This window comes from Cervus canadensis, chromosome 1 (assembly GCF_019320065.1).
Source record: "Cervus canadensis isolate Bull #8, Minnesota chromosome 1, ASM1932006v1, whole genome shotgun sequence".
NCBI lineage: Eukaryota > Metazoa > Chordata > Mammalia > Artiodactyla > Cervidae > Cervus > Cervus canadensis.
The window spans coordinates 39,738,334-39,752,919 of NC_057386.1; the positions used below are offsets into that span (position 1 = coordinate 39,738,334).

Sequence of the window (14,586 nt, forward strand, 5' to 3'; positions counted from 1 at the left end):
CTGATACTCTAGTTTTTTATATTCCTATCTTACTTTTACATCTGTCTTTCTGTTCCAACATTTGAGAGATTTTCTTGATTTAAAAAAATATATCTATTTTTGACTGTGCCGGGTCTTTGTGGTTGTGTGTAGGCTTTCTAGTTGCAGCAAGCAGGGGGTACGCTCTAGTTGTGGTGCGCTTCTCTCATTGTGGAGCAGGGGCTCTAGGTGCACAGGCTTCAGTAGTTGCGGCATTGTGGGCTCAACAGTTGCAGTGAGTGGGCTCCAGAGTGTGAACTCAAGAGTTGTGGCACGGGCTTTGTTGCCCCTCAGCAGATGGCTCTTCCTAAACCAGGGATCAAATGGTGTCCCCTGCATTTGCAAGGCCAGTTCTAAACCACTGAATCACCAGGGAAGCCTGAGATTTCCTTGATTTTAGCTTTTAATCCTGTGTTAGTGTCCTATTGCTACTATAGCGAATTACTACCACAAACACAGTGACTTCCATTTCTGGACGCAGGACTGCATTCCTTCTGGAGGCTCTTGGGGAGAATCTGTTTCTTTGCCTTTTCCAGCTTCTAGAGTCTGGCTGCCTGCATTTCTTGGCCAATGGTCCCTTCCTTCAACTTCAAAGCCAATAGCATAGCATCTTTGAATCTGTCTCTGACTCTGGTCTTCCTAACTGCCTCCCTCAGAAGGACCTTGTGACTATTAAGCCAGATAACCCACCATAATCTCCCCCATCTCAAATTCCTTAATCATATCTGCAAAGGCTCTTTGCCAGGTACGATCATCTTCACAGGCTGTGAAGATTAGGATGTAGACATCTTTGGAGGGCTGTTATTCTATCTGCCACAAACTTTTTGCCAAATTTGTTATTTTAACTATCACATTTTTAATGTCCAAGAGTCCAGTTTTGTTTTCTCTGATTGTTTCATTTTTAAAGCATCTTGTTCTTATTTCAGAGACACAGCATTTTCTTTTATCTCTCTGAGGATGTGTTTGCTTCTTTGAAGTTTTCTTCCTCTCCCTACATAATCTCCACTCTCTTCAGATTCGTTTAGTTGTGTTTATTATTATTATTTTATGTTGGAGACATTTCCCAAATGTTTCATGATCTGTGGATTCCATCCTTATGAGAGAAAGAGCAGACTGGGTAAAACTGATTGGAAATTCTGGATGGCTGGGTAGAGACTGTCAACTGTAGATTTCATTATATGGCAAAAGGTGGTCAGTCAGCCTTTTTTTGGTTGGCGATTATTAAAAACCAGTGATGTTTTGCTTGGGTTGGTTTCCCCTTCTGGATGTCACACTGCACTCTTTGGGTCATTGTGCATGGCCTGAACACAAGGACTGGTGAGTTATACTGCACCTCCTTAAAGGACCTTTGTTCACTCTTTGTTTTATTTATTTATTTTAAAATATTTGTTTATTTGGCCGAAACAGGTCTTAGCTGTGGCATGTGGGATCCTTAGCTGCAGCATGTGAACTCTAAGTTGCAGTATGTGAGCTCTAGTTCCCTGACCAGGGATTGAACCCAGGCCCCCTGCATTGGGAGCACAGAGTCTTAGCCACTGGACCACCAGGGAAGTTGTTGATTTTTGTTTTAAAGATCTGCTTGGAAGTTACATGTGTCTCTAGTTTCATCAGGGAGGGAGTTTGTGTTTCTGTTTTTTGGTTTCTGTGTCATGTTCCTGTAATTTTTAATCTCTCTCCAACTGACTTTTTCCTCAGCCTGTAAACATGCATAAGCCTCCCTCATCTCAAAAACAAAACCCCAATCTATCCCCTCCCCCAGCCTCTGCTTCCCCTTCTGGATGTCACCCACTCCCTCTGCCTTCATAACCACAGGCCTTAAAAAAATTAGTAACTATTTCAACTTCCTCACCTCCCTCTCACGCTTCAAAAACAGCAGTCTTATTTCTGTCCTTGCCTTTCTTCCAAGACTGCTTTGGCCCAGAAGACCAGTGATTTCCATATTGCCACACCCAACTGACCCTTTTTTTCTATGATTTTTGGCCCATTGAACATGTCCTTCTTCACAAACACTCTCTTCCCTTGACCTCCATCCAAGTGACCTCTCTGCTGCGCCTCCTCAATCTTCCTCATCTATTCCTTTTCCTCTTCCTGCTCCTTCCATGTCGGTTTTCCTGAGTCTGTTCTTGGCCTCCTTTCTCTTCTCATTCTAGACTCTCCTTAGATAACCTCATCTACTCCCAAGACCTCAACAACCACTTACTCTATGCTGATAACTCTCAAAGCTAAATTTCAAATTCAGACATCTCTCTTTGTATTCATTTCCTAGGGCTACTGTACAAATAACCACAAACTTGGCTTAAAGCAACAGAAGTTAATTTTCTGACAGTTCCTTTGGCTACACGTTTAGTCTTGGTGTCAGCATGGTCAGTTCCTTCTGGAGTTTCTGAGGCAGAAACTGTCGCCATGCTGCTCTCGTAGCTCCTGGAGTTGCTGGCAATTCTTAGCCTTCCTCAGCTTGTAGGTTTATCACTCCAGTCTCTGCCATTATCTTCACATGCTGTTCTCTCCAGGTGGCTCTCTGTGTCTTCACATTTCTGATTTCTGATAAGGACACCGATCATTGGATTTAGGGTCCACTGTAATCCAGTAAAGAACCTGCCTGCAATTCAGGACACCCGGGTTCAATCCCTGGGTTGGGAAGATCCCCTGGAGAAGGGAATGGCAGCTCACTCCAGTATTCTTGCCTGGAGAATTCCATGGACAGAGGAGTCTGGCAGGCTACAGTCCATGGGGTCGCAAAGAGTTGTACATGACTGAGTGACTTTTACTTCACTAATCCAGTATGATCTTATCTAAGTTTGCCTAATTTCATCTGCAATGATCCTACTCCCATATAAGGTCATGTTCTGAGGTTCCAGATGGACTTGAAATTTTGGGGAGACACTATTCAAGTCCAGTTTTGCGTATTCAGCTTCCTCCTGGACATGTCTAGTTAGATAGCTTCAAACAGACTCCTCAGACCCAACATAGCCAAGCTGCTCGGATGATTTCCACTGTCACTCCTACTCCTCAACTTGATCTTCCTCTGATTTTCGCTGCCTCAGAGATGATGTCACCATTAAGTTATCCAAGCCAGAAATCAGGATCAATCTTGTCTCCTCTCTGTTTCTAACCATCCCACCTAAACTTTGGCTGAATATTGCTAAATCTACCTCCTTAATAGTTCTAGATGTCTCCACTTCTCCATCCCCATTGTATCAGTTATTATAAGTTTGGCTGTAAGTAATAGAAAACCTAATGTAAACTGGCTTAGATAATAAGAAAATTATTTAGTTCGTTTCACAGACAATAATGCAGTAAGGTAAGCTTCAGGCTTGATTGACCCACTGATGTTGCAATAACTTGGTTTTTTTCCATCTTTGTTTTACTGACTTCAGTGTTGGCTGCGTTGTAAGCCTGGTTGCTTTCATGAATTGGGTGTTTTCCAGTAGCATTTGGGGCTGTGTGTTTCATTGTTCACGTCCATCAGAAGAGAGAGAGTGGCTTCCTGTGACTTTCTAAAGTGAAAAAGAACTTTCCCAGCCGCCTTCAACCTCTGAACCTCATGCCTTACAGCCAGAATAACGAGGTTAACATTTGGACATATTTACTTCAGATCTTTTAAAAAAAATAAACCTTACAGATAGAATCAAAGATTCCTTTGTACTCCCCCCAGTCTTATTCCCTTCAATTCTTTCTGAGACCCAACCACTATTCTGAAGTTAGTATGGATGTTTCTCATCTATGTTTGTACATTTCTAGTACATGCTTATAAGGATATATATGTATAACTTTTATGTTCTGCAAAAATAAGTATATATAAAAATATTTGTGTATCATTTTCTATGTTTTGCAAAGCTAAATACATAATGTACATATAAATTATATACATATAAATGTAAGTAACACATAAATTCTGCAAATCCCTTTCTTTCTTCAACATTATATTTTTTGAATCTGTCCATGCTGATACATTCACTCACTTTATGGACTGTCTAATATTTCATAGTGTGAATTTGTTGTTCAGTGGCTCAGTTGTGTCCCACTCTTTGTGACCCCATGGACTGCAGCATGCCAGGCTTCCGTGTCCTTCGTGGTCTCCTGGAGTTTGCTCAAACTCATGTCCACTGAGTCGATGATGCCATCCAACCGTCTCAAACGCTGTTCTCCCTTTCTCCTCATGCCCTCATTCTTTCCCAGCATCTGGGTCTTTACTGCAATTTACAGTCTTACTTTGTGTCTTTTTTAAAAAATCGTGATTTTCTGTGCTTTTCTCCCTTCACTCCTGCCTTATAACTTTTTCAATGACCTTTTTTTTCCTCCACTGGCTTGAAAAGTGTACAGTCTATTTCTTTTATTTTAGCAATTACACAGTCTTAAATGTGTCCAGTTTCTCTATGCTTCTGAACAAGATAAAGATCTTAATTCTGAACTTTCTATTCCCATATTGTATGTTACTGTTTGGTCCTTTATTTTATTCACTTTTAAAAAACACTTACTTAGATTTACCAATTAATATTTTATCATTCCTTCTTGCATTTCAGTCCTTTCTTCTGGATTTGTCTTCCTTGTTACCATAGTAATTCTTCAATAGTTCTTTCAGCAAATTTATTAAAGTAATAGATTCTCTTAATCTTTGTTAAGTCTGAAAACAAATTATTTCACCCTTACTTTACATGTAAGTATAAATTTTTGATTGACAGTTATTTCCCCTGAGCAGTTTGATAATATTGTGTCATTGTCTTCTGGAAACTTGAGCAATGATGGGAAATCCACTGTCCATCTGATTAGTGTTCCTATGTAAGTAATCTGTTATCTTTAGTAGCCTTTAAGATATTCTGTTTATCTTTAATGTTCTGCAATTCCATTGGAGGTGCTGGATACGAACTTTAAAAAAAATGACATTTTGTGCTTCTTCACTTGGCAACCTCATCTGTCTTCAGCTCAGGGAACTTCCCCACTGTTACCTGTTAGGGTATTTCCTTTCTTTTCCACTACTGTTATCTTCCTCTCTCTGAACTCCTGTCTGGCGCTTCTCATCCTATAGTAGTATAGTGTGTTAGTTGCTAAGTTGAGTCTGACTCTTTTGCAACCCTGTGGACCATAGTCCTCCAGATTCCTCTGTCCATGGGATTCTCCAGGGAAGATACTGGAGAGGGTACCCATTCCCTTCTCCGGGGATCTTCCAGATCCAGGGATTGAACCTGGGTCTCCTGCGTCACAGGCAGACTCTTGACCGTCTGAGCCCTCTCATCCTATACACCATGTATACTTCCTCTTTCTTATTTTCTGTCTCCTCATCTCTCTGTACCACATCCTGAACAACTTCCTCATCATTGTCTTCCATTCATTAATTCACTGTATAGCAACATCTAGTTAATTGTTCAACTCTTTACTAAATTCTGTTTAAAAAACTTAAATGTCTACATGTTTTTTATTTCTAGAGTTTCTATGTGGTTATTTTTGTTTGTTTGTTTTGTTTTCAGACAAGACGTGGTTTTGAAAAATACTGTTTATTTGGCTGTGCCAGGTCTTATTTACATCACATGAGATCTTTGATCATCATTGCAGCATGAGGCGTCATTAGTTGCAGTGTGCGAACTCTTAGTAGTGGCATGTGGGACCTAGTTTCCTGTTTCCCTGACTTGAACCTGGGCCCCCTGCATTGGGAGTGAAGAATCTTAGCCCCTGGATCATCAGAGAAGCCCCTCTATTTGGTCTTTTTCAAACTCACCTTTCCCCCCACAATATCTCACTTATAATATGGATTTTACTTCTCTCTTCGTATATTTGAACATTTTAGACTTCTTTATTTTAAGTCAGCTTTCATGTTTCATGAATGGAAACATTTTTTTCAGATTATGTTTTTACCTGTAAATCCAGGGGTATAAATTTTCTCATTTATTGCATCTGCCATCTCTGCATTATGACATTTTCTTCAGTATTTATTTGTTTCTTCAGGGGTCAGCATTTTGCTCATTCTCAAGGTTTTGGAGGATTCCTGTAGGAGTTATTTTGTCTTTCTCTGTGCTATTACTCTATTGGTTTCATCACTTCTGTTTCCTAATTTCTTGGAATGGAATTCTCAAACAGGCAACCTAGCATGGGTCCAGGTGCTAGCTTTGTGATTGTCTCAGTGTTAGAGTCTGATTTTTTCACCTAGAGACTCCAGCAGATACTGAGCCCTCTTGCTGAGTTCCATGGCACAGTGGTGTAGTTTTTCTAGAAACCGTTTTATCCACAAGAAAGATTTTTTCTTCTTGGCTTTGAGCAGGAAACCTGCCTCCAGCTCAGGGAGCCTAGGCCACATCGCCTGTCCTTAGAGGAGCGCTAAAGTTCCTGATTCTGATACCCTATAGGACTCTGGGCTCTTGTGATGAGTGAGATCTGAGTATATTCTGTGACTGGTCATGAGGGACCTATCAAGAGATTTTTAGGTAAACTTTTTATTGAACTCTAATATACCTATGGGGCCTCCCAGGTGGCTCAGTGGTAAAGAATCTGCCTGCCAATGCAGGAGAGGCAAGAGACGCAGGTTCAGTCCCTGGGTCAGGAAGATCCTCTGGAGTAGGAAATGGTAGCCTGTTCTTGCCTGGGAAATTCCATGGACAGAGGAGCTACTGAGCATGCATGCAACATACTTATAGAAGAGTGCACAAAATCTGATGAGTTTTTATAAACTGCACACAATTGTTTGATTGCCACACACATCAAGATATAGAACTAGCTGCCACTTTGCAGAAGCCTCCTCATACCCTCTCCAAGCACAGCAGTACTCTGCTCTGAAAGGTAACTACCCTTCCAAACCTGTACAGCATTAAATTCATTTTGACCGCTTTGTACTTTTTAAAATTTATTTGTTGTGCCAAATGGCTTGCAGGATCTTGGTTTCCTGACCAGGGATCGAACTTGTGTCCCCTGCCATGGAAGCAGTGGACCGCCAGGGAATTCCTCATTTTGTACATTATATACATGGAGCTGTAAGGCACGTCTTCTTCAGTGTCTGGCTTCTTTGGCTTCTTTCTCTCAACATTAAACAATTTCATATTTGTGAGATTCTCCCATGTCATTATGTTTATTTCTAGTTTGCTCCTTTTCATTGCTGTGTGGTAGTATTCTATGAAAATCCAGTTTTTAAATCCATTCTACTGTTGATAGATATTTGAGGAGCTCCCATTTTGGGACAATAAATAATACTGCTATGAACCAGGTCTCCCTGTTGGCTTAGCAGTAAAGAATCTGCCTGCCAGTGCAGGAGACACGGATTCAATCCCTGGGTTGGGAAGATCCCCTGGAGAAGGAATTGGCAACCCACTCCAGTATTCTTGTCTGGGAAATGCCATGGACAGAGGAGCCTAACAGGCTACAGTCCATGGGGTCGCAAAAGAGTCAGACACAACTTAGCAAATGAACAGCAACAACATAGCTATGAACATACTTATATAGGTTTTTGGTTAATATCTATAAGCATTTGTTTGGAGCATATACCTAGGGGTGAATTGCTGGGTCATACACACACTCAGTTTTAGCAGACATTGTCAAACAAGTTTCCAATGTTGTACTAATTTACACTCCTACTAGAGTGTGGAGTAGTTTGCATGTTTGTGGAACTAGAATAGATTTTTTCCCTCAATTGCTCAGAACTGAGAATTATTAATAGTTCTTTTAGCTCCTTTTCATGGAGAATAAATCAAGATTGATATCAGAACCCCTGGTTTATCTCTTTTATATTCCATGGTATATGTGCATGCTCAGTCACTCAGTGGTGCCCGACTCTTTGTGACTCCATGGATTGTAGCCCACCAGGCTCCTCTGTCCTTGGGATTCTCCAGGCAAGAATACTGGAATGGGTTGCCATGCCCTCCTCCAGGGAATCTTCCTGACCCAGGGATTGAACCCGCGTCCCTTGCATCTCCTGCATTGCAGACGGATTCTTTACTACTGAGCCGCCTGGGAAATCCATAGCCCATGATATGTAACTACAAAGTATATCAAAAGTACTAAGTTTTTCAAGTTCTACCATGTGCCAGGTGCTCTCCTAAGAGGCCATTTCCCCCCCATTACAACCCTATGAGGTGGTAATTATTATTGCTTTATGTTCCAGGCGAGGGAGCTGCAACTCAGGAAGATAAAGAACTGTCCCAGGACTTCAGAGCCTGAAGCAGCAGAGTTGCAGCAGCCTAACTCCAAAGCCTGGCCTCCTTACACTGCATGGCAAATAAATGCCTGCATCCTCTTTCCAGAGTGCGGGCTCAGCTTTTTTCAGAAACCTCTTTTACACCTTCCTAAAGATCTAAAATTGGCTTCCCAGGTGGTGCTAGTGGTAAAGAACCTGCCTGCCAATGCAGGAGACACAGGAGACGTGGGTTAGATCCCTGGGTCGGGAAGATCCTCTGGAGAAGGAATTGGCAACCCACTCCAGTATTCTTGTCTGGGAAATGCCATGGACAGAGGAGCTTGGTGGGCTACAGTCCATGGGATTGCACAGAGTCAGACATGACTGAAGCAACTTAGCCCGCATGGACATGCAAAAATCTAAAATACAGAGCCATGTGTTGTCAGATATGACTACCTGGAATCAGTTCAGTTCAGTTGCTCAGTTGTGTCCGACTCTTTTGTGACCCCATGGACTACATGACTACCTGGAACAGGTAACATTCACCCAACTGCAGCTTGAAATCCATGCCTTTGTATTGGTGGGTGAAAACAAGTAAGCGGCCACCTTGAAGAATTCTGCTCTCAGAAGTCTTGCTTCTGTCGCGCGCACCATGAGTTATGCTGGCTCAGTGCTGGCACACAGTGGCACCTTAGGAACATTCACTGAACAGAATTGTAGAAAAATTCACATTTGTGATATTGACCAGGAGCCCTCTTGGCTGCAGTTTCTGGCTTCTAATATCTGACCACCAGGGGGCACACCTCTGTCCTTGGTGCACCCTCTTTCTCCCGAAGCCATTTCCCTGGGGAAGAAAGGAGTCTGCAGGAAAACCCTGAATTTTGAAAAAAGATACAAGAGAATTGGGTTTTTCCAGGTGTGATCCAAGTACCACCAAATCATAATCACCTACCGTGTGTGGCTAAAATGCAGGCTCCTTCTTGTTCACATGAGACCTATGGAATCAGACTTTCCAGGGGTGGAATCTAAGAATTGTACCTTAAGCAAGATCATCAGGTAATTTTTTTTTTTTATGCCCATGGCTCTGTATTCAGACTGCTGCTGCTGCTGCTGCTAAGTCGCTTCAGTCATGTCCAACTCTGTGCGACCCCATAGACGGCAGCCCACCAGGCTCCTCCATCCCTGGGATTTCTCTGGGCAAGAATACTGCAGTGGGTTGCCTTTTCCTTCTCCAGTATTCAGACTACCCGTGTTCAAATATTGACTTTTTCACATGTTAACTGGTGACTTTGAGCAAGTCAATTAACCTGAGACTTGATATTATCATAAAAGAAGATCTTAAAAACAGACTTAACTCTTTTTTTTTTTTTCCAGACTTAATTCTTAAGAGATGCTGTGAGTAATAAATGAGACAGTCCATGTGGAGAGCTCAGCATGGTGCTGGGCAGTATGTTAGCATTTATAAAGCTCAGGATATCATTATTATTGACTGATCTTAGGAAGGAGTGCGATGAAGGGGCAAGAGCACAGTGGATGTGACCCTAAGAAGTCCAGGACATTCCAGTGTAGGCTCTGCTACTCTCACCAGCTGTGTGTCCTTGGGCAGGTCACTTGACTTCCCTGGGACTCAGTTTCTGCACAAATAAAATGAGAGAGTGGAACTAATTGGTCTGGGAGATCCTTTCCAGTGCTAATGTTTCATGAACTCTTCACACAGTTTGAGGATTATCATAAACACACAACACGTACACACACACGCATACCACCTCTACAGCCCCTGTGTGGTTCCTATGTGGTTCCTATTAACCCTTGTGTGATTGTATCACATCAGATTACATTGCTAATTCTCTTCTCTGCTTTTTGTGAGAAGAGCAGGGCCCATGTCTTCTTCATTCCAGGGACTCAGAGCCTGGCACATTGCCTGCCACATAACTACTGTGCCACAAATATCACGTATACTGAGAAAGTAGAAATACACAGAGTGACACGAATGTGAAGAATTAGGATAACTGTTGTTCTTGTTGGTCTTAAGAAAACACCTGTTGGGGTAGAGAAGAGGGTGAGGCCAAGAACAGCTGAAGGAGTCTGGAGGCTAAGGTGGGACTCAGGTGTGACTATTGGGTAGACAGAGAACTGGGTGCAGGGACTGGAAAAAAGGAAAAACAGGAGGGATGCAGGGAGTTACAGTGGGTTATCTACCAGCCTCCTTCTGAAGGTGACTTTCTTTTTGTTGTTGTTGTCCGTCTGGTTTTTGTGAGGAGCAGGAATAGGGTCAGTGTCTAGCGTGATAACCTTCAAGTCATAGACCTTCAAATATTTCACTAAGAATCATGGCACAGAAGGGCTGGAAGGAAGAGAAAAGTCAGAGGTGATCCTCTCATTTTTACAACAAAGCAGAAAACTATGTGCCAGGAAGAAAGAACCCCTTGCTCAAGACGACACATCACAGGTTGTAGTGGAGACGGGCATACGGGTCTGCCAACTTCCATCCCAGGGCTCTGCCCTGGACCCGGCTTCCTCCGACACTTTTAATGAACAATGAATGGACGCAAGTGGGAACGTTTTGGAATGTGTGCACATATCTTTACCGGTCTTCGAGTCTGTCCAACTGTGTGTCTAGCTGCCTCCTGCATCACTCCACCTGGGTGGCCCCCAGGTATTTAAAATGCAGATAGCCCAAACTGAGCTCATGACCTTCTTCCCAAGTCTTCTACTTCCCTTTTCTGTTTTCTTTCTCAACAAATGATGCCACTGTTTATTATTCTGTTACTCAGATAAGAAACCTGGGTACCACTCTTTTTTTCAGCTGCACTGTGCAACTTGTCGGATCTCATTTCCGCAACCAGGAATTGAACCCAGGCCCTCAGTAGTGAAAGGCTGGAATTCTACCCACTAGGTAGTTAGGATTCCTGTAGGTACACTCTTGACTCTTGCTTCTCCCTCACCCATCATCACCAAGGCCTGGCAGTCCCACCTTCTACTCTCTTCATTTCATCCCCCTGAAGCTGCTGGGGGCTTTTTCAGGGACCCTGCAGAGTCCTAACCAGCGTCACTTCTCTCCACTCAATCTCCAGATCCCAGCAGTCTGAAGCATCTGTTGCTGTCTGGTTGTAAAATATGAACCTGTGAAAATATTTATTGAGGTTCTGTGCTAGGTGATAAGTGAATGATGATGAACAAGACAGGGATGGTCCGTGAGATAAGCAGAACGAGGATGATATGGACAAGTAAATGGGTAATTACAGTGGATCATGGTAAGTGTTTAATGGGGGAAGTATGGAGTATGGAAGTATAAGAGCTTTGTGGAGAGACAGCTACTGAGCTTGGTTTGTTGAATGAGTAAACGAGAGTAAATGAATAGTTCTAATCCTGTGAGATTTCACTATCTGCTCACCCTCCCCAACCCCCATGTCTTGTGGGCTGTATGTGCACTGCATTTTGTGAATATGTCTGGTTTAAACAAGATAGAATTTTCTTTGTTCTCTGACTTCAAGTCCAGACTTAGTGGGCCAGGGCTGGTATGCTTTTAAAATAAGGTTGCAAATTCTTTGACACTGCTCCCATTGAGAAGTATAGGTTTGTGACCCTTCTCCTCAACTCCAGGTGAGCTTGTGACTGCTTTAACCAATAGCATAAGTGGAAATGATGTCAGGTGATTTCCAAGGCTCAGTTGTAAAAGGCCATGGAGTGTCTGTCTGGATCCTTGGAAGCCTTGCTCTTGGAGCCCTGAGCTGCCATGTAAGAAGTCCAGCTCTCCCGAGGTTATCATGCCGGTCACACAGGGGTGCTCTAAAAGACTGTACCACAGGAACCTTCCCCTAAAAGCTGCCCCTGCCAAGATGCTAGACATGTGAGTGATGCTGACTTGGACATTCCAAGCCAACTCGTGCACCAACTGAACACCCCCAGGTGACCTCAGTCAGTAGTACAAAACCACCTAACTGAGCTCTACCTGGAAGTTGCACTTGCACTTAATGTACACCCATTGACCAGAATATAGTCATATGGCCACCCTCTCTGAAAAGAAGACTGGAAAACGAGGTCTTTATTCTGGGTAGATATTGCCTAGCTATTAATAAAAAATTCTATCACTATAGAAGAAAAGGAATCTCATATTAGGAGATTAGCAATCTCTGTCACTCTGTGTGTGTGTGTGTGTGTGTGTGTGTGTGTGTGTGTATGTGTATGCCCAGGAAGCAGCTGGACCTGGAATGTGCAGCTTTGGTTGAGGTTGACCCCTCACTTCCCAGGACCAGACTGCTCACACTTGCTTCATCTGACACCACTTTCTGGTACCCACATTCCAGATGGATGAAGAGATTCTGAATTAGGGCAGTGATTTCCCAGCGTTCTGCAGAAGAGAGAGAAGACAGGCTGGTGTTGGGTCCAGCCTGGAATCCCAGCAATGCTTCTGAGTCAGGCCTGGGGACTCCAATGTCAGGTGGGCCAAGGACCTACAGTCTGGTCTTTCAGTCCTTGGGAGTAACCTCTCTCCTAGCCAACTTCCTGCTTCTGCAGGTGAAACCAGTTCTCATCAACATTCCATTACATCCTCGCCTGGGAAGGTGCCTGACTTGCTCGTATACAATATTTCTTGATGCTGGTGAGTGAGCAGCCTGAATGATACTGGTCAGCTAACTCCCGAGGCTTTATGGTGCCTCTGGACAGTGTGGCCCAGTGGTTGCTGCACAACCTCTGGAGTCAGAAAACTGAGAGCCAGACTCCTCACATACATGTTGTGAGATCTAGGGGCACAGCTCTCAGTCTCCTCTTGTGTAAAATGGAGATAATAACAACTGTCTCATAGGATTTTTATGAGGATTAAATGAAATAATACAAATATGGCACTTATCATAGTGCACCTCAACATATATTAAGCCATTGTTATTATTCCTGCTACTGCTAGTACTAAGCCCTGCAAGGCTATCTCTTCCTCTAAGGAAAAGAGAATTGGAAGAAGAATAGTAAGTTTGTATAAGATTGTTGATGTAATTTTTTTTTAGATCTTACACATTTTTGCCCTTACTGTTGATATTTTTGACAGCTCATCCCCACCACTGCCCCCTTTTCAAGGAGCTGGGTAATTATCTTGTGCTCATTGCCTCAGAGGATGATGCCTCAGATATAAAGTTGCTTTTTGGCCTTGATGGCTCAGACAGTAAAGAATCTGCCTGAAACAGGGGACGCAGGTTAGATCCCTGGGTGGGGAAGATCCCCTGGAGAAGGAAATGGCAACCTACTCTAGGATTGCCTAGAAAATTCCATAGACAGAGGAGCCTTGTGGGTCCCAGTCCGTGGGGTCACACAGAGTCAGACATGACTGAGTGACTAACACTCCAGAAACCTAGTCTTCACCAGAATAGAGAGGCCTCTGAGTAGAGACTGAATATTTGAGGGCAACATCATAAGTGAAAGCCAGATGAGGTGTTTGAGGGCAGTGGGGCTCCCTTCAGAAACTGGAGAGGCTTCCTCCAGGCTGAGAGGCAAAGAGACGGAGGGGAAGGGATGACTCTGTAGGTGGTTATGAGTCCTAGTAAGAGGGATCCTGTGGTGTATTGGGTCTGAGAAAAGAGAATGGCAGAGGTGGGGCAGATGGGAACTTGGCTCCCAAGAACCCTGGACCATCAAGCCTGGCATGGACATTAACAAAGAAAGCCAGCAGACAAGAAATAAAGGACATCTCCACAGTAACCCACTGCTGGACCACGAGTGGCCCAGTTCCACCAATCACCTGGCACAGAGGCGGATGACATGGAGGGCTGGATATCTGCACACTTGCCTTGGGACACTTTGACACAGTCCTGATGCAGAGGGAGAGGGGATCCTCAAATGGCCTGGGGTTAAACTAAAACGTGTAGCCAGTAAAAAATCTGCCTGCAATGCAGGAGGCTTGGGTTCGATCCCTAGGTTGGGAAGATCCCCTGGAAAAGGAAGTGGCAACCCACTCCAGTATTCTTGCCTGGGAAGTCCCATGGACAGAGGAGCCTGGCGGGCTGCCGTCCATGGGGTCGCAAGAGCCAGACGTGACTTAGTGACTAAACCACCCCCACCACAATACAGATATAAATTTCACATCTATTTGCTATATACTCTGTAGTAGAGGACAGAGTTATTCCTGCTATGCTGTGTCAAGTACTATAATTTTTAGAATATATTTAAAAACACTTATTTATTTATTTGGCTGTACCAGGTCTTAGTTGTGGCATGTGAAGTCTTTTAGCTGCAGCATCTGGGATCTAGTTCCTTGGCCAGGGATCAAACCCACACTCCTGCACTGGCAGCATGGAGTCAGCCAGTGGAAAACAAGGAAAGTCCTTCAAGTACTTTATAGTTATAAAGGGAATCTGTGGAGTTGGAGTCGCCTAGACCTGGGTTGAATTTCAGATGAGTGATCCCAGCTAAGTTACTTAACCTCTCTGGTCTTCTGTCCATCTTGCTACAATGTAGGGATACTAATACCAACCCCATGGGGT

General features: G+C 43.5%; 1 non-coding gene across 1 annotated transcript; it reads right to left on the reverse strand.

The window, feature by feature from the left end:
• Positions 1-1,495: 1,495 nt before the first annotated feature.
• On the reverse strand, positions 1,496-1,568 carry TRNAG-CCC. The gene has a single exon. It is a non-coding gene; the product is annotated as a tRNA-Gly (tRNA).
• Positions 1,569-14,586: the final 13,018 nt, after the last annotated feature.